The sequence below is a fragment of the Oncorhynchus masou genome, chromosome 5 (assembly GCF_036934945.1).
Source record: "Oncorhynchus masou masou isolate Uvic2021 chromosome 5, UVic_Omas_1.1, whole genome shotgun sequence".
NCBI lineage: Eukaryota > Metazoa > Chordata > Actinopteri > Salmoniformes > Salmonidae > Oncorhynchus > Oncorhynchus masou.
The window spans coordinates 13,751,905-13,757,524 of record NC_088216.1 but is presented as its reverse complement, the minus strand read 5'-3'; the positions used below and the strand labels follow the sequence as shown (position 1 = coordinate 13,757,524).

The window sequence follows — 5,620 nt, the reverse complement described above, 5'->3', positions numbered from 1 at the left end:
CAAAGTGATCCATATCTGCAAACCTACTGTATATATGAACAGATCTAGCCACAGCCTACTGACAGTTCAGTGCGTAATCCACATCAGAAAGACAATAATCTACTGTCTCTCTAAAATGACCACAGCAGGACAGCTTCCTCTACTGTCTCTCTGAAATGACCACAGCAGGGCAGCTTCCTCTACTGTCTCTCTAAAATGACCACAGCAGGACAGCTTCCTCTACTGTCTCTCTGAAATGACTGCAGCAGGACAGCTTCCTCTACTGTCTCTCTGAAATGACCACAGCAGGGCAGCTTCCTCTACTGACTCTCTGAAATGGCTGCAGCAGGGCAGCTTCCTCTACTGTCTCTCTGAAATGGCTGCAGCAGGGCAGCTTCCTCTACTGTCTCTCTGAAATGACTGCAGCAGGGCAGCTTCCTCTACTGTCTCTCTGAAATCACTGCAGCAGGGCAGCTTCCTCTACTGTCTCTCTGAAATGACTGCGGCAGGGCAGCTTCCTCTGCTGTCTCTCTGAAATCACTGCAGCAGGGCAGCTTCCTCTACTGTCTCTCTGAAATGACTGCAGCAGGGCAGCTTCCTCTACTGTCTCTCTGAAATGGCTGCAGCAGGGCAGCTTCCTCTACTGTCTCTCTGAAATGACTGCAGCAGGGCAGCTTCCTCTACTGTCTCTCTGAAATGACTGCAGCAGGACAGCTTCCTCTACTGTCTCTCTGAAATGACTGCAGCAGGGCAGCTTCCTCTATGGTCTCTCTGAAATGCCTGCAGCAGGGCAGCTTCCTCTACTGTCTCTCTGAAATGACTGCAGCAGGACAGCTTCCTCTACTGTCTCTCTGAAATGACTGCACCAGGACCGTTTCCTCTACTGTCTCTCTGAAATGCATGCTGCAGGGCAGCTTCCTCTACTGTCTCTCTGAAATGACTGCAGCAGGGCAGCTTCCTCTACTGTCTCTCTGAAATGACTGCAGCAAGGCAGCTTCCTCTATGGTCTCTCTGAAATGCCTGCAGCAGGGCAGCTTCCTCTACTGTCTCTCTGAAATGCCTGCAGCAGGACAGCTTCCTCTACTGTCTCTCTGAAATGACTGCAGCAGGACAGCTTCCTCTACTGTCTCTCTGAAATGACTGCAGCAAGGCAGCTTCCTCTACTGTCTCTCTGAAATGACTGCAGCAGGGCAGCTTCCTCTATGGTCTCTCTGAAATGCCTGCAGCAGGGCAGCTTCCTCTACTGTCTCTCTGAAATGACTGCAGCAGGACAGCTTCCTCTACTGTCTCTCTGAAATGACTGCACCAGGACAGTTTCCTCTACTGTCTCTCTGAAATGCATGCTGCAGGGCAGCTTCCTCTATGGTCTCTCTGAAATGACTGCAGCAGGGCAGCTTCCTCTACTGTCTCTCTGAAATGACTGCAGCAAGGCAGCTTCCTCTATGGTCTCTCTGAAATGCCTGCAGCAGGGCAGCTTCCTCTACTGTCTCTCTGAAATGCCTGCAGCAGGACAGCTTCCTCTACTGTCTCTCTGAAATGACTGCAGCAGGGCAGCTTCCTCTACTGTCTCTCTGAAATCACTGCAGCAGGGCAGCTTCCTCTACTGTCTCTCTGAAATGGCTGCAGCAGGGCAGCTTCCTTCCTGTCAATGGGAACGTGTGACAGGGTATTATTCACCATATGTGCCGGCTGCAGAGTAAAAATGGACTATATCGTAAAAATTAATGAAACCAAAAAATGTGCTTAAGGTGAGGCATTAGGGTCAGCAGTGTGGTTATATTTGATGACTTTGTGGCTGTGCTACTGATTGTAATGACGTTTTTTAATTAAATGGATTTAAACAGAAAGTATTGTTCTTTCTAAAAAATAACGGTCAAGTTTGTTGATTGGTTGTTTGCTTTTTTCATTGATGATGAACAAGGATTTTAATCATCCCAATAATACCTTTGACTTTCGAGAGGATAATGGTTATTATATTATTTCATAAACACACACACACACACACACACACACACACACACACACACACACACACACACACACACACACACACACACACACACACACACACACACACACACACACACACACACACACACACACACACACACACACACACACACACACACACACACACACACGCCACCTTTAGCCACTAAAGCTCAGTGAGTCAGAGGTCTCTGGTCTGTTGATTGGAACCAAGGGAGTCTTCAGGTCTGAGGTCAAGTTCCTGTTCCCTGGCATACTGGGCGTTGTCTCACAGTCAAAGGTGGTGGTGCAGCGAAATGCTTGTGTGTCTAGCTCCAACAGTACAGTAATACCTAATGCTTGTGTTTCTAGCTCCAACAGTACAGTAATACCTAATGCTTGTGTGTCTAGCTCCAACAGTACAGTAATACCTAATGCTTGTGTGTCTAGCTCCAACAGTACAGTAATACCTAATGCTTGTGTTTCTAGCTCCAACAGTACAGTAATACCTAATGCTTGTGTGTCTGGCTCCAACAGTACAGTAATACCTAATGCTTGTGTGTCTAGCTCCAACAGTACAGTAATACCTAATGCTTGTGTGTCTAGCTCCAACAGTACAGTAATACCTAATGCTTGTGTTTCTAGCTCCAACAGTACAGTAATACCTAATGCTTGTGTGTCTGGCTCCAACAGTACAGTAATACCTAATGCTTGTGTGTCTAGCTCCAACAGTACAGTAATACCTAATGCTTGTGTGTCTAGCTCCAACAGTACAGTAATACCTAATGCTTGTGTGTCTAGCTCCAACAGTACAGTAATACCTAATGCTTGTGTTTCTAGCTCCAACAGTACAGTAATACCTAATGCTTGTGTGTCTAGCTCCAACAGTACAGTAATACCTAATGCTTGTGTTTCTAGCTCCAACAGTACAGTAATACCTAATGCTTGTGTTTCTAGCTCCAACAGTACAGTAATACCTAATGCTTGTGTGTCTAGCTCCAACAGTACAGTAATACCTAATGCTTGTGTTTCTAGCTCTGACAGTACAGTAATACCTAATGCTTGTGTGTCTAGCTCCAACAGTACAGTAATACCTAATGCTTGTGTGTCTAGCTCCAACAGTACAGTAATACCTAATGCTTGTGTGTCTAGCTTCAACGGTGCAGTAATATCTAGTAATACAAAACAATACACAAAAACCACAAAGTTAAAAGAAAGATATTAAGAATGATCAGAAAAAGCAAAGTCAGAGTCCAGGATGGACAGAGCCAAAGGATTCACACCTCTTGACTATTTCTACCATACCCCCTACCATACCCCTTACCATACCTACTACCATACCCACTACCATACCCACTACCATACCTACTACCATACCTACTACCATACCCACTACCATACCCACTACCATTCCCACTACCATACCTACTACCATACCTACTACCATACCTACTACCATACCTACTACCATACCCACTACCATACCCACTACCATTCCCACTACCATACCTACTACCATACCCACTACCACCATACCCACTACCATACCTACTACCATACCCACTACCATTCCCACTACCATACCTACTACCATACCCACTACCATACCCACTAATATACCCACTACCATACCCACTAATATACCTACTACCATACCTACTACCATACCCACTACCATACCCACTACCATTCCCACTACCATACCTACTACCATACCCACTACCATACCCACTACCATACCCACTACCATACCTACTACCATATCCACTACCATACCTACTACCACCATACCTACTACCATACCCACTACCATACCCACTACCATACCCACTACCATACCTACTACCATATCCACTACCATACCTACTACCACCATACCCACTACCATACCCACTACCATACCCCCTACCATACCCACTACCATACCCACTACCATACCCACTACCATACCCACTGCCATACCCACTACCATACCTACTACCATATCCACTACCATACCTACTACCACCATACCTACTACCATACCCACTACCATACCCACTACCATACCCACTACCATACCTACTACCATACCCACTACCATACCTACTACCACCATACCTACTACCATACCCACTACCATACCCACTGCCATACCCACTACCATACCTACTACCATACCCCCTACCATACCCACTACCATACCCACTGCCATACCCACTACCATACCCCCTACCATACCCACTACCATACCTACTACCATATCCACTACCATACCTACTACCACCATACCTACTACCATACCCACTACCATACCTACTGCCATACCCACTACCATACCTACTACCATACCCACTACCATACCCACTACCATACCCACTACCATACCTACTACCATACCCACTACCACCATACCCACTACCATACCCACTGCCATACCCACTACCATACCCACTACCATACCTACTACCATACCCACTACCATACCCACTGCCATACCCACTGCCATCCCACTACCATACCCACTACCATACCCACTACCATACCCACTACCATACCTACTGCCATACCTACTACCATACCCACTACCACCATACCCACTACCACCATACCCACTACCACCATACCCACTACCATACCCACTACCATACCCACTACCATACCCACTACCATACCCACTACCATACCCCCTACCATACCCACTACCATACCCACTACCATACCCCTACCATACCCACTACCATACCCACTACCATACCCACTACCATACCCACTACCATACCCCCTACCATACCCACTACCATACCCACTACCATACCCACTACCATACCCACTACCATACCCACTACCATACCCACTGCCATACCCACTACCATACCCACTACCATACCCACTACCATACCCACTACCATACCCACTACCATACCCACTACCATACCCACTACCACCATACCCACTACCATACCCACTACCATACCCACTACCATACCCTGCTCAAAGGCACTTCAATGTTTTGTCTCGCCCATCCACCCTCTGAATGGCACACACACACAATCCATGTCTCAATTGTCTCAAGGTTAGCTTTCTTTCTTTTTTAAACCTGTCTCCTCCACTTTGTTACGTTCTAATTCTCAGGGTAAAAAAACAGACATTTATGAAAGCGTAACCAAGTTTATTACCCAGAGGGTCGATACAGCTGCATTCAGACAAAGATATGGCTTCCCCCGTGGTAGTATTCATACCCCCCTTTGGGAAGAGTCTCCTCCTCATCACTACACAGGGCATCGTGTTCCCTGCACTCAGACCCCCCCCCCCCCCAAGCTTCATTATGGCTCCACCCATCGTGTTCCCTGCACTCAGCCCCTCCCAAGCTTCATTATGGCTCCACCCATCGTGTTGCCTGCACTCAGCCCCCCCCAAGCTTCATGATGCCTCCACCCATCGTGTCTCTTTTGTAACTAATGTTCCAATATTTCTGAGTATAACAATGTTCCAAGTTTAACCCAGAATGCAACACCTTCTTTCACACTGATTACATTGGATTCAACAGGTGACATCAATAAGGGATCCTAGCTTTCACCTGGATTCACCTGGTTAGTCTGTGTCATGGAAAGAGCAGGTGTTCTTAATGTTTGTGTGTAAAACAGTATGTAAACATGTAAAATGTATAAGTGTCCAGTGTTCAATGACTCTA

General features: G+C 46.7%; 1 protein-coding gene across 1 annotated transcript in view; it reads left to right on the top strand.

Moving 5' to 3' along the window:
* The window catches only part of LOC135533731 (lipopolysaccharide-induced tumor necrosis factor-alpha factor homolog), a 33,186-nt gene extending 31,337 nt beyond the window's left edge, over positions 1-1,849 (top strand). The window contains exon 5 of the mRNA XM_064961002.1: positions 1-1,849. This exon is cut by the window's left edge and continues 131 nt beyond it. The gene's annotated coding sequence lies outside the window, so the exon portion shown is untranslated.
* The last annotated feature ends 3,771 nt before the right edge of the window (positions 1,850-5,620 follow it).